We start from the raw sequence: 14,005 nt of genomic DNA on the forward strand, positions 1-14,005 counted from the left end.
TCTGTTAAGATAATATTGCCTGTGTTATAGAGTTCAGCTTCCTCTCACTGGGTAGACATATACAGTTTGCTAAATACAGTTTAGAGCGAGCTTTCTTTCTCTCTTTCTTTCTCTCTGCTAAAATAATATTCCCTTTGTTATAGAGTATATATAACACAGTCTCATACGGTTAGCTAGGTACATACAGTTAACAGTTTATTTTGTTTGTATCTTCTTATCTTACCTTACCTTACCTTGCCTTACCTCACCTTGCCTTACCTCTCTCTCTCTCTCTCTCTCTCTCTCTCTCTCTCTCTCTCTCTCTTTTATCGGTAAATTTCTTCTGTTCTTTCTTTCATTATTTATTTTCCTTCTCTCTCCTTCCCTTACCTCCTCTCTCTCTTATTCTTCTCATTACGTTCTCTGTCTCTCCCTCTTTACCTTTTCCTCTCTCATAGGAATAGAACACATAAACATTACAAATTAACTTTTTATTAATAGAAAAACACACATACATACATACACTTAGTAACATTGATAAGGCTATGTTGGCTAGGGGGGGAGGGAGGGAGGAGGGGGTCTTTCATGAGGCTGGGGGGGTATGTGTCTGGGGGGGGTTATCAACATACTGTGGGGGTACATCTGTGGGGTCCTGTGAGCTGTGGTGAGGTGAGAGAGAGAGAGAGAGAGAGAGAGAGAGAGAGAGAGAGAGAGAGAGAGAGAGAGAGAGAGAGGGGGGGGGGGCGCCTCTCTATCTCACCTCTCGAGTCTCTCACTCACTCTATGGTCTAATGTATATAGTTATGCATATGTTGTATTATATGTATATAGCTAATGTATGTTGTATGGACTAATAAAAATGAAAAATATATAAAAAGGTGTTTGTCATGTGTGTGTGTGTTCTTCCATTCTTCCTCCTCCTCCTCCTCTTCTTCTTCTTCTGATCTTCCTGTTGCCTTTATCATCATCTTCCTCCTTTTTCTCCTCTTCTTCTTCTTCTTGGTCCCAGCATCAACACACACCTGAGTAGAATAACTGTATTAATGGATTGGAGAGAGAGAGAGAGAGAGAGAGAGAGAGAGAGAGAGAGAGAGAGAGAGAGAGAGAGAGAGAGAGAGAGAGAGAGAGAGAGAGAGAGAGAGACCTATACCAAATGAAGAAGAGGAAGAAGATGCAATAACAGGAGTAGGAGGAGGAGGAGGAGTAACTATGCTAAATAAGAGAAAGAAGGAAGAGAAAATGTGATGATCAGAGAAAGAGAGAATAAAGGAGGAGGGAGAGAAGGAAGGGAGAGAGAGAGATAGAAGAAAGGGAGAGAGAGAGAGGAAGGAGGAAGGAGGTAAGTGGAGGAAAATGGAGAAGAAATTAGAAGTAGAAGGGAGTGAGAAAGAGAGAGAGAGAGAGAGAGAGAGAGAGAGAGAGAGAGAGAGAGAGAGAGAGAGAGAGAGAGAGAGAGAGAGAGAGAGAGAGAGAGAGAGAGAGAGAATGCTGAAGCTATGGAAGGAAGAGAGAGAGAGAGGGAGAGAGAGAATGCTGAAGCTATGGAAGGGAGAGAGAGAGAGAGAGAGAGAGAGTACTTATAATATTACATAGAAAAACAACACACACATACACACACACACACACACACACACACATGGCCTGCCTACCTAGATATTGACAATGTAATATATTCGTACTGAGCGAGTCCACAACACCATGGTCTGCCAGGCCTGCTGAGACCCACCGCTGTTATGCACTACACTACCAAGGTACAGTAGACCCTGGATGTAATGGGCTAATCGGGTGGGAACTTAGTCCGTTATGAGCGGCGGAAATTTAACCTGGTAGCTGCGGGGATCATGTTTCTTAATGGTCCCTCTAAGCGAGAAAAATTTGAAAAAAATCATCACTCACGCAAACCATTTCATAATATATATCAAAGCATTTGTGATCAGTTTATGGATCATTTATTTTTGGGGGGTTTATATCATGGCAAAAATTTGGCCCGTTGCTGGTTCACGGTAAGGCCACAAATTTGGCCCCTCGCTGCTACATGGTAAGGCCACAAATTTGGCCTGTCGCTGCTACACGGTAAGGCCACAAATTTGGCCCCTCGCTGCTACACGGTAAGGCCACAAATTTGGCCTGTCGCTGCTACACGGTAAAGCCACAAATTTGGCCCGTCGCTGCTACCAGGTTAAAGATACAGTCAGTTTACGAGTTTAATTTGTTGAGTAATTTTTTCCAGCATGACAAAACACTCGTAAACCAAAAGGCACTTCCCCTCCATTGAAATTACTGAGAATCCCATTAATGCGTCCCATGTCCCACCAAAATATTACCAAAAATCATTATAGATGTTATTTTATACAAGTTAAAAGTAATTTTACGGACAAATATCAATGACAAATGACATACAACACGAATCACTGAGTTACGGTTGTTAGGGAGACTCCCTCAACCAGTTATTAAGCTGGAGGTGCAGGCTTCGCACCGGAGTTTAGGAGCCACAGTTTCCCTATTCTTGGGGGGCTCCGTGGTGCTCTTGATTTCACCTTCACTCTACGCCTTGGGTTTTTATTTTTTACGTAACGGTTTGTTCGCTACGTAACTCCACATTTTTTCCCTTTTTTCAGCTTTATGGTTCTGTGATTTTGCCGTTCTCTCCCTCCCTCCTTCCTTACTTCCTTCCTTCCCTTGGGGGCTTCGTGGTGCAGTGGTTAGCACACTCGGCTCACAACCGAAAGAGCCCGGGTTCGATTCCCGAGCGGAGTGGAAAAATTTGGGCGGCTTTTCCGATACCCTACGCCCCTGTCCACCCAGCAGTGTACCAGGTATTAATCGGGGGTTGTGTATATAGGTTAAGAGTGAGCGTATTGGGAAATAGTAAAGTAAAAATCGGCAGCTTTCCACTCGCTAGACGTACTGTAGTGTAGCGGGCCGGTGGGGCGGAAAACTTGTACAAGCTCAAACAAAAAATCACCCCTCACGCAAACCATTTCATAATATATATCAACGCATTTGTGATCAGTTTATGCATCATCTATTTTGGGGGGTTTAAATCATGGCACAAATTTCGCCCGTCGCTGCTACAAGGTAAAGCCACAAATTTGGCCCGTCGCTGCTACCAGGTTAATGATTACTATAAATGAGTTTCGTTATTGGAGCCCAGAAGACAGTTTGGGCGTAGGAAGTCGGGAAATATAAGCGACTGAGTATGACAGTCTGGCAACATTGATCCTCCCCTCCCCTTCATGAGGTGTCACCCGGCAAAGGGACATACGCGCTTGACCCTGACGGCCTCCATATAGCCCGTGGCCCCACCTTAAACAGCCCTAAATCAGCCCCAATCACCCACCACTCTCACTCTCTCTGTCACTCAGCCCCGATAGCAACAGTATAGCCCTATTCCTTTTCTAAACAGTCTTTCAGCCCCCCAAAACAGCCCCAAACACTCACTTCTTGAACCTATAAACCCCTGACAGCCCCACCTCTCTCTCTCTCAGCCCTTCCCTTACAGCCCTATCCCTTTCCTTTATGCTCTTTTTCAGCCCCCCAAAACAGCCCCAAACACTCATTTCTTGAACCCACAAGACCCTGACAGCCCCACCCTCTCTCTCTCTCTCTCTCTCTCTCTCTCTCTCTCTCTCTCTCTCTTTCAGCCCTATCCCTTTTCTAAACAGTCTTTCAGCCCCCAAAACAACCCCAAACACTCATTTCTTAAACCCACAACACCCTGACAGCCCCCTCCCTTCCCTCCCCTCTATTCCCAGCCCGTTTCCTTCCCCTTAACCTCTCTCTCTCAGCCCTAAATCAGCCCCAATCACCCACCACTCTCTCTCTCTCTCTCTGCGTGCCAAGACTACTCACTATAGTGTCCGCCGTGTCAGGTCATACTGGGTCACGAGGAAGGTCACCCCATATACCAAGGCAATGTTCCTCAGGCCAGGCTTGTGAAGGGAACTCTTGGTCTTGCCCACTCCAGAGAGAGAGAGAGAGAGATATGGGGTTAATGTAAGGGGAGAGAGAGAGAGAGAGAGAGAGAGAGAGAGATAGATAGAGAGAGAGAGAGAGAGAGAGAGAGAGAGAGAGAGAGAGAGAGAGAGAGAGAGAGAGAGAAAGGAAGGAAGGAAGGAAGGGAAGGGAAGGGAAGGGAAGAGAGAGAGAGAGAGATAGGGGTAAGGAAAGGGGAGGTGTAGAGAGAGAGAGAGAGAGAGAGAGAGAGAGAGAGAGAGAGAGAGAGAGAGAGAGAGAGAGAGAGAGAGAGAGAGAGAAAGGAAGGAAGGAAGGGAAGGGAAGGGAAGGGAAGAGAGAGAGATAGGGGTAAGGAAAGGAGAGAGAGAGAGAGAGAGAGAGAGAGAGAGAGAGAGAGAGAGAGAGAGAGAGAGAGAGAGAGAGAGAGAGAGAGAGAGAGAGAGAGAGAAAGGAAGGAAGGAAGGAAGGAAAGAAGGAAGGAAGGGAAGAGAGAGAGAGAGAGAGAGAGAGAGAGAGAGAGAGAGAGAGAGAGAGAGAGAGAGAGAGAGAGAGAGAGAGAGAGAGAGAGAGAGAGAGAGAGAGAGAGAGAGAGAGAGATACATTAAGGTCTAACACTTGGTACATTTAGCCCGCCAGAAAGGAAGGATGAACATCACATAACCTTACTCACCTACATACATATGACAAAATTAACTCTTACTTAAATGCTCTGGGGGAAAATTCATAAGTGGGCTACAATCAAATGACTGTCCAGGGAGGGGGATTCCAACCTGGCCGGCATATTCATAGGTAGGCATGCTAACCACTACACCACGGAGCCAGAAGAATTAGCCACACTATACCAGGACAAATAATTCTTAATGTGTGCCCTGGTAAGATTCATATGTGCAGCCCTGGTAGTGGTTCTTATTATGTAACATAGTGAGTCAGTATAAGGGTATTGGTGAGTAAGTTTATGGCCCCAAGTGACTCAGTGTTGGTTTAACCCGTCCGCTGTGACTGGCACGGATTTGGCCTTCCCTGGTAGCCTGGTAACATACACTCCCAGGTCTTTATCTGCCTCTGTGGTGGATAGTGGAGTGTTTCCCATGTGGTATTGGTATGCTGGATATCCCTTCACTGGTAACCTGGTAACATACACTCCCAGGTCTTTCTCTGCCTCTGTGGTGGATAGTGGAGTGTTTCCCATGTGGTGGTATTGGTGTGCTGGATATCCCTTCACTGGTAGCCTGGTAACATACACTCCCAGGTCTTTCTCTGCCTTTGTGGTGGATAGTGGAGTGTTTCCCATGTGGTATTGGTGTGCTGGATATCCCTTCACTGGTAGCCTGGTAACATACAGTCCCAGGTCTTTCTCTGGCTCTATGGTGGATAGTGGAGTGTTTCCCATGTGGTATTGATGTGCTGGATATCCCTTCACTGGTAGCCTGGTAACATACACTCCCAGGTCTTTCTCTGCCTCTGTGGTGGATAGTGGAGTGTTTTCCCATGTGGTGGTATTGGTGTGCTGGATATCCCTTCACTGGTAGCCTGGTAACATACACTCCCAGGTCTTTCTCTGCCTCTGTGGTGGATAGTGGAGTGTTTCCCATGTGGTATTGGTGTGCTGGATATCCCCTCCCAAGGTGCAGGACTTTACATTTTTCTTCATTGAATTGTAGCAGTCACTTTTTGCTCCATTTCAGTAGCTTGGTGATGTCTAACTGTAGGAAATCCGCATTCAAGGGGTTAATTAACCTAGTAGCACATTTAGCACGTGCTACAGGCCCCGCGGGAACGTAAAAAATTAGTAACTAAAGTTTTTGCCCTTAGGCACAGAAGGCCAAGACAAAATAATTACTCATTTTCCTAATTTTTTGTAATATTATTATAAATGATATTACAATATATAACCCGGTAGCTGTGGGGATCATGTTTCTTAATGGTCCCTCTAAGCGAGAAAAATGAAAAAAAATCACCCCTCACACAAACCATTTCATAATATATATCAAAGCATTTGTGATCAGATTATGTATCATCTATTTTTGGGGGTTTACATCACGGCACAAATCTGGCCCGTCACTGCTTCCGGGATAAGAAACTATAGAAAACTTCACTAGGGCATAGTATAATAAGCCTGGCATTGTAGTACACCGTATACGGCATATAGTCCAGGGCTTCCTAACTCAACTGGCGGCCCGCGGTCCAGATCCGAACTTGTGGGTGTTGCAGCTGGACCCAAGGCTCCAGCAGACATAAACATGTGTAAATTGAATAGCATGAAGGTCCTGGCGATGGATTCTCTTAACCCTTTGACTACGGATTTCCTACAAGAAGACCTCACCAAGCTACAGGAGTGGAGCAAAAAGTGGCTGCTACAATTCAATGAAGAAAAATGTAGTCCTGCACCATGGGAGGGGATATCCAGCACACCAATACCACATGGGAAACACTCCACTATCCACCACAGAGGCAGAGAAAGACCTGGGAGTATAAGTTTACCAGGCTACCAGTGAAGGGATATCCAGCACACCAATATCATATGGGAAACACTCCACTATCCACCACAGAGGCAGAGAAAGACCTGGGAGTGTATGTTACCAGGCTACCAGTGAAGGGATATCCAGCACACCAATACCATATGGGAAACACTCCACTATCCACCACAGAGGCAGAGAAAGACCTGGGAGTGTATGTTACCAGGCTACCAGTGAAGGGATATCCAGCACACCAATACCACATGGGAAACACTCCACTATCCACCACAGAGGCAGAGAAAGACCTGGGAGTATAAGTTTACCAGGCTACCAGTGAAGAGATATCCAGCACACCAATACCACCATATGGGAAACACTCCACTATCCACCACAGAAGCAGAGAAAGACCTGGGAGTATAAGTTCACCAGGCTACCAGTGAAAGCCAAATCCGTGCCAATTGCAGCGGACGGGTTGAAATGTGTATTTCCTTGACTGTCTGTAGGGTAAGCTAGGGGTGTGTTCTACATAATATACTTAACCTATTGATGCAGATAAAAGTTTAGTAGTATAGATTATATTAAATATCAATAACAGAAAAAAGGTTTAATGGCGGTCGAGGCACAAAGGCACAGCTGAATCTAAGTGTGAGTTTTGGTCTCTCATCAATAGTATCTGTACTCATGAGTAAGCCAGTAGTACGTTGGCAGGGTGTTGAGTATAATAATATATCGTGATGACAAAGGGGTATGAAATAGTTTTTTTTATTTTCAGAAGCGACCGCTCTGCTGGTGTGTATTCAATAGGTGTACGTTAAGTTGCCGGCACATTTACAGACCAACATTCGAGGGGTTATCATAACATTGAGTAAAGACAAATCTGCAGCGAATGTTGGCCTGTCAATATACTGCAAACTTGACGTACCTTATATATTTTGGGAAATATTGGATCAGTGCTGTTGCGGTCTGACCCGGCTGTACTGTTGCTGGACCTCAACAAGACCTTTACGAGATGACATTGTATCGTCTGAGAGTTGATCATTCTTTTGGGTCTTGTTCTCCTAATGTCGAGATCGCGTTGAAGATTTATTGAACTCTAATTGTCACCAACTGCAGTGGTGAACGCTCCTTTCCAAAATTACCTAGACTCAAGAAGTAAGAGTCAGTATGGTTCAAACAAGATTGAACCACCTCTCTCTAATGAGTATTGAGCAGCACGAGTTACTGAGGGAAATTAGCACGTCAAGGATACAACTGAGGAGTTTTCTGTTGCCAAGTCTCATAAGTGCTTCATGTGAGCCACGTTGGTCTGCACTCAGTTCAGCAAATGGTTCCAAGATTCTCCGAGGCAGCACAAATAGTCTACTGGCTAAGCTACTGCCTGCTATGTACTTATTTAAAAAGGAGTAAAAAGTGTACAAAATAAAGCCATCTTTTATCACTTGAGTCCTCCCTTCCCCTTTTCAAAAATACGGCTTTATATGAATTTTATCTCATTCCTCTATCTCATTATGTGGCCATTGACTGTGAGGCAAATGGTATCTCATATTGTCCACCACTTGCATTACAGAGGTGACAGCACAGGACACAGGGAAGGCTTAACCCCTACAACACGAGGACGCGTATACTGTGTCCCTGCGTGCCCCGTACCACATCCCAGGACGCGCATACTGGCTCGCTTTAACCAATACACAAGTTATTTTATCTCTATATTTACGCTTACATCTCAAAATGATCAATTAATTTATGTTTCTTTATGTGCACCATTTAATTCTGCATGTTTTCTTATATAATACATGATGATTGTGTTGAGTTTATGGCTGAAAACTTGTTATATTCAATAGCGACATTTGAAATTTGGCGCGCGTGGCGATCCCGGATATGGCACGGGGCACTGTTTTGGCATGGCCGTAGTGAAGGGGTTAAGAGTGAAGATACAGGCCAATTCTTGGATTAATAAGTTGGACAGCACAAGACAGCTGATAGGTCCAGGCACTCAACAGGAACAAAAAACACCATTACTCTTGCATTAATAAGTTGGACAGCACAAGACAGCTGATAGGTCCGATCACAATCTTATTTCTGCATCCTGTCCTATCGCTCCTGTACATCCTCTGGACCCACCGAAGAGGCGATGCTTCTGGCATTTTGCTTCAGCTCGGTGGGACGACCTGAGGATGTACTTTTCCGATTTCCCGTGGAATGATTATTGCTTCCAGGATAGAGACCCCTCTGTGTGTGCTCAGCGCATCACAGAGGTGATTGTCTCTGGAATGGAGGCATACATTCCTCGTTCTTTCTCTACTCCTCACGCTAAAAAGCCTTGGTTTAATCACGCTTGTTCTCGTGCTGTCAATGATAGAGAGGTAGCTCACAAAAGATACCAGAGCCTTCAAACTAATGCTAATTATGAACTTTACATTTCTGCCCGAAATCGTGCCAAATCTATTCTCCAACTAACCAAAAATTCTTTCATTAATAGAAAATGTCAAAACCTTGCTTTCTCTAACTCTTCCCGTGACTTCTGGCATCTAGCCAAAAACATCTCCTCCAACTTCACTTCTTCATCTTTCCCTCCACTCCTCAGTCCTGACGGCAACACTGCCGTCTCATCTATCTCTAAGGCTGAACTCTTCTCTCAAACTTTTTCTACAAACTCCACTCTGGACGATTCTGGGCATATTCCTCCTACTCATCCCCCCTCTGACTCCTTTATGCCTGTTATAAAGATTCTTCAAAATGATGTTTTCTATGCCCTCTCTGGCCTCAATCCTCAGAAGGCTTATGGACCTGATGGAGTGCCTCCTATTGTCCTTAAAACTGTGCCTCCGTGCTGTCACCCTGCCTGGTCAAACTCTTTCGCCTCTGCCTGTCAACATCTACCTTTCCTTCTTGCTGGAAGTATGCCTTCACACAGCCTGTACCTAAGAAGGGTGACCGCTCCAATCCCTCAGACTACCGTCCTATTGCTTTACTTTCTTGTCTATCTAAAGCTTTTGAATCAATCCTTAACCGTAAGATTCAAAAGCACCTTTCCACTTCTGACCTTCTATCTGATCGCCAGTATGGGTTCCGCAACGGGCGTTCTACTGGTGATCTCCTAGCCTTCTTAACTGACTCTTGGTCATCCTCTCTTAGCCGTTTCGGTGAAACTTTTGCTATTGCGCTGGACATATCAAAAGCTTTTGATAGGGTCTGGCACAAATCTGCTTTCTAAACTACCCTCCTACGGTTTCTATCCTTCTCTGTACCTTTATCTCCAGTTTCCTTTCTGACCGTTCTATTTCTGCCGTGGTAGACGGTCACTGTTCTTCCCTAAATCTATTAACAGTGGTGTCCCACAGGTTCTGTCCTATCTCCCACTCTTTTCTGTTGTTCATTGATGATCTTCTTTCCAAAACGAACTGTCCTATCCATTCCTACGCCGATGATTCCACTCTGCATTATTCAACTTCTTTTAATAGAAGACCCACCCTTCAGGAACTTAACGACTCAAGGCTGGAGGCTGCAGAACGCTTAGCCTCAGACCTTACTAGTATTTCCGATTGGGGCAAGAAGAACCTGGTGTCCTTCAACGCCTCAAAACACAGTTTCTCCACCTATCCACTCGACACAATCTTCCAAACAACTATCCCCTATTCTTTGACAACACCCAGCTATCACCTTCCTCAACACTAAACATCCTCGGTCTATCCTTAACTCAAAATCTCAACTGGAAACTTCATATCTCATCTCTTACTAAATCAGCTTCCTCGAGGCTGGGCGTTCTGTACCGTCTCCGCCAGTTCTTCTCCCCTGCACAGTTGCTGTCCATATACAGGGGCCTAGTCCGCCCTCGTATGGAGTATGCATCTCATGTGTGGGGGGGCTCCACTCACAGCTCTTCTGGACAGAGTGGAGGCAAAGGCTCTTCGTCTCATCAGCTCTCCTCCTCATACTGATAGTCTTCTACCTCTTAAATTCCGCCGCAATGTTGCCTCTCTTTCTATCTTCTATCGATATTTCCACGCTGACTGCTCTTCTGAACTTGCTAACTGCATGCCTCCCCCCCTCCCGCGGCCCCGCTGCACTCGACTTTCTACTCATGCTCATCCCTATACTGTCCAAACCCCTTATGCAAGAGTTAACCAGCATCTTCACTCTTTCATCCCTCACGCTGGTAAACTCTGGAACAATCTTCCTTCATCTGTATTTCCTCCTGCCTACGACTTGAACTCTTTCAAGAGGAGGGTATCAGGACACCTCTCCTCCCGAAACTGACTTATCTTTCGGCCACCTCTTTGGATTCTTTTTAGGAGCAGCGAGTAGCGGGCTTTTTTTTTATTAATGTTTACTTTTTTGTGCCCTTGAGCTGTCTCCTTTGCTGTAAAAAAAAAAAAAAAAAAGGTCCAGGCACTCAACAGGAACAAAAAACACCATTACTCTTGCATTAATAAGTTGGACAGCACAAGACAGCTGATAGGTCCAGGCACTCAACAGGAACAAAAAACACCATTACTCTTGCATTAATAAGTTGGACAGCACAAGACAGCTGATAGGTCCAGGCACTCAACAGGAACAAAAAACACCATTACTCTTGCATTAATAAATTGGACAGCACAAGACAGCTGATAGGTCCAGGCACTCAACAGGAACAAAAAACACCATTACTCTTGCATTAATAAGTTGGATAGCACAAGACAGCTGATAGGTCCAGGCACTCAACAGGAACAAAAAACACCACGACTCTTGCATTAGTTTTTTTAATCAGACACTCTAAAAAGATGATAGTGAAAACACCAGTTAACTCTCACATCATTAAGCTGGACAGCACAGGACATAGGAAAAGCATGAGAGAGTGAAGGTATACCGGATAACTCTTGCAACATTAAGTGGGACAGACTCACCGTGGAGGGTTGGGTCAGATGGGCATCCATTACAGGGGTGGTGAGGGTGCAGGTCTTGGCCCTCAGGAGTAGCTCACAGCAGGAGTTTCAGTACACTCTCTGCTTGGCTGCCACGACCTTCACTGTAGCCAGTCTGAGGGGGTGTTAGTACATCAGTCGGGAACTTGAAATGGCTGAGAGTAAAGCTACAGGTTGTCAAGTCAATCATCCACTCCATCAGGAAGTTATTTACTTAATCTCACAGTTATTCATTCATCAGTCAGTCAATCTTACACACACACACACACACACACACACACACACACACACACACACACACACACACACACATGCGGAGGCAGTGTGGTCTCCCCATAAGAAGAAACACATAAAGAAACTAGAAAGAATACAAAGAATGGCAACAAAAATGGTTCCAGTTATTGACATACGAGGAGAGACTACAGGAAATGGACTTACCAACACTAGAACAAAGAAGAGAGAGGGTAGACCTAATACAAATCTACAAATTACTGAGCAAAATGGAAGTAGACAATGAGGAGTTACCACTAAAAGAAGAAATTACCACCAAGAGGAACACACAAGAGGACACAGTAAAAAATTGAGGAAGGGAAGATGCTTGAGAGACATAAAGAAATATAGCTTCCCACAAAGAAGTATAGAGGTTTGGAACAGACTAGGTGAGGATGTAGTATCAGAAAGGAGTGTGCAAAGCTTCAAGGAAAAGTTGGATAAATGTAGATACGGAGACGGGACCACACCAGCGTAAAGCCCAGGCCCTGTAAAACTACAACTAGGTAAACACAAACACACACACACACACACACACACACACCTGATGTGATAATCTGTTGATGCAGTGGGTTAAAGGAGAAACAAGGCTAAGAGGGGATGACCAGCCATCAAGACTTGACCTAATTTTCACAAAAAATGTTGAGTTAGATGAAGGAGTCAGTCACGAGTGCCCCTTAGGAAAGAATGGCCATCAACTATGACAGATGAAAACTATGGAAGGATTTGAATACCAAGATGAGGCATATAGGGGAAAAATGAAAAACTATGCAAAGGAAGATTATTATGTTGGACTCAAGACAGAGAATTGCAACAAAATGGTCCCAGAACTCTCGAATATGACGTATGAAGACACTGAGGGAGATGGACTTGACGACACTGGAACAAAGAAGAGAGAGAGGAGATCTGATTGCACTGAACAGGTTGGTAAATAAGTTTGATGAGGAAAAAGTTGGAAAGTTTTGTTTGGTGGGCGCAACATCTGTGGTCATATGCTGGAGAGAGACAGAAGGGGAAGGAATTATAGGAGAAGGGAACAGACCCCAGGAGACGGGACACAACCCCCGATTAATACCTGGTACCCATTCACTGCTGGGAGGACAGGGGCGTAGGGTGTCAGAAAAGCCGCCCAAATTTTTCCACTCCGCCCGGGAATCCAACCCGGGCTCTCTCGGTTGTGAGCCGAGTGTGCTAACCACTGCACCACGAAGCCCCCTGTTTGATGAGGTAGATAGAAATGATCTCTTCTTAGCGGCAGTAACGCAGGGGCTGAGAGGACACGGAAAGAAACTTAATAAAGGAACCTGTTTGAGTGACTGGAAAAAATAAAGTTTTTCACATAGAAGTGTTAACACATGGAACAGCTTGCAGGAAGAAGTGCTGGAGTATGTGGAGTTGAAAAGGATACAGAGAATTGCAACTAAAATGGTCCCAGAATAGATTGAGGGAGATGGACTTGACGACATGACACTATAAACCCTTCACAGAGCACCCTGGTGGTGGTGGTGGTGTGATATGGCTTCAATGGTGGTGGTGAATGGTGTTGATGTCCTCGCTGGTGGTGGTGGTGGTGGTGTTGAGCCTTGGGAATGGTGCGTGTGGTCAACTCCACCACCTGGTTGGCGTTCTGGAAGGTGCGCCGATGGACCAACGCGTCGCGACCTGACATCTTCACGCTGAAATAATAATAATAATAATAATAATAATAATAATAATAATAATAATAATAATAATAATAATAATAATAATAATAATAATAATAATAGCAAATATGATAAAGGTAATTTCCTATACCAGTGTAAGCTATGAAGAAATAAAAATTGTAGTAGAAATAATAATAATAATAATAATAATAATAATAATAATAATAATAATAATAATAATAATAATAATAATAATAATAACAACAATAATAATAATAATAATAATAATGTGTATTGTTGAGGAAGGGGTAGCCTATTATTTTTGAGACCCTGACTATTTATTTCTGTGCAAGACATGATGATATTCACTATGGAGGCAATGTTACTTTCTATGTACCATTAAAGCTGGAAAGTTTGGTTTAGTGACATCTGTGGTCATATGCCGGAGAGAGACAGAAGGGGAAAGAATTATAGGAGAAGGGAACAGTTGGAAAGTTTGGTTTAGTGGGCACAACATCTGTGGTCATATGCCAGAGAGAGACAGAAGGGGAAGGAATTATAGGAGAAGGGAACAGTTGGAAGGTTTTGTTTAGTGGGCGCAGCATCTGTGGTCATATGACAGAGAGAGACAGAAGGGGAAGGAATTATAGGAGAAGGGAACAGTTGGAAAGCTTTGTTTAGTGGGCGCAACATCTGTGGTCATATGCCGGAGAGAGACAGAAGGGGAAGGAATTATAGGAGAAGGGAACAGTTGGAAAGTTTCGTTTAGTCGGCGCAACATCTGTGGTCATATGCCAGA

General features: G+C 44.4%; 1 protein-coding gene and 2 long non-coding RNA genes across 4 annotated transcripts in view; 1 reads left to right on the top strand and 2 right to left on the bottom strand.

The window, feature by feature from the left end:
- Positions 1-14,005, bottom strand: part of LOC126989655 (protein maelstrom homolog) — a 29,809-nt gene continuing 15,804 nt past the window's right edge. Inside the window, exons 5-8 of one of the 2 annotated variants that reach the window (XM_050848251.1) lie at positions 13,056-13,239; positions 12,639-12,832; positions 11,276-11,408; positions 1-1,001 (exon numbers count right to left, since the gene is read on the bottom strand). The gene's annotated coding sequence lies outside the window, so the exon portion shown is untranslated. Of the gene's footprint in view, positions 1,002-11,275; positions 11,409-12,638; positions 12,833-13,055; positions 13,240-14,005 lie in introns of those variants that run through there. The other variant, XM_050848254.1, reaches the window with a different exon arrangement.
- Positions 4,576-5,850, top strand: LOC126989684 (uncharacterized). Its single transcript, XR_007743590.1, has 2 exons — positions 4,576-5,383; positions 5,487-5,850. It is a non-coding gene; the product is annotated as an uncharacterized LOC126989684 (long non-coding RNA).
- LOC126989673 (uncharacterized) overlaps positions 6,407-14,005 on the bottom strand; it is a 29,259-nt gene continuing 21,660 nt past the window's right edge. Inside the window, exon 3 of the long non-coding RNA XR_007743585.1 lies at positions 6,407-6,598. This is a non-coding gene — a long non-coding RNA (uncharacterized LOC126989673). The remainder of the gene's footprint in view (positions 6,599-14,005) is intronic.

Source organism: Eriocheir sinensis, chromosome 6 (assembly GCF_024679095.1).
Source record: "Eriocheir sinensis breed Jianghai 21 chromosome 6, ASM2467909v1, whole genome shotgun sequence".
NCBI lineage: Eukaryota > Metazoa > Arthropoda > Malacostraca > Decapoda > Varunidae > Eriocheir > Eriocheir sinensis.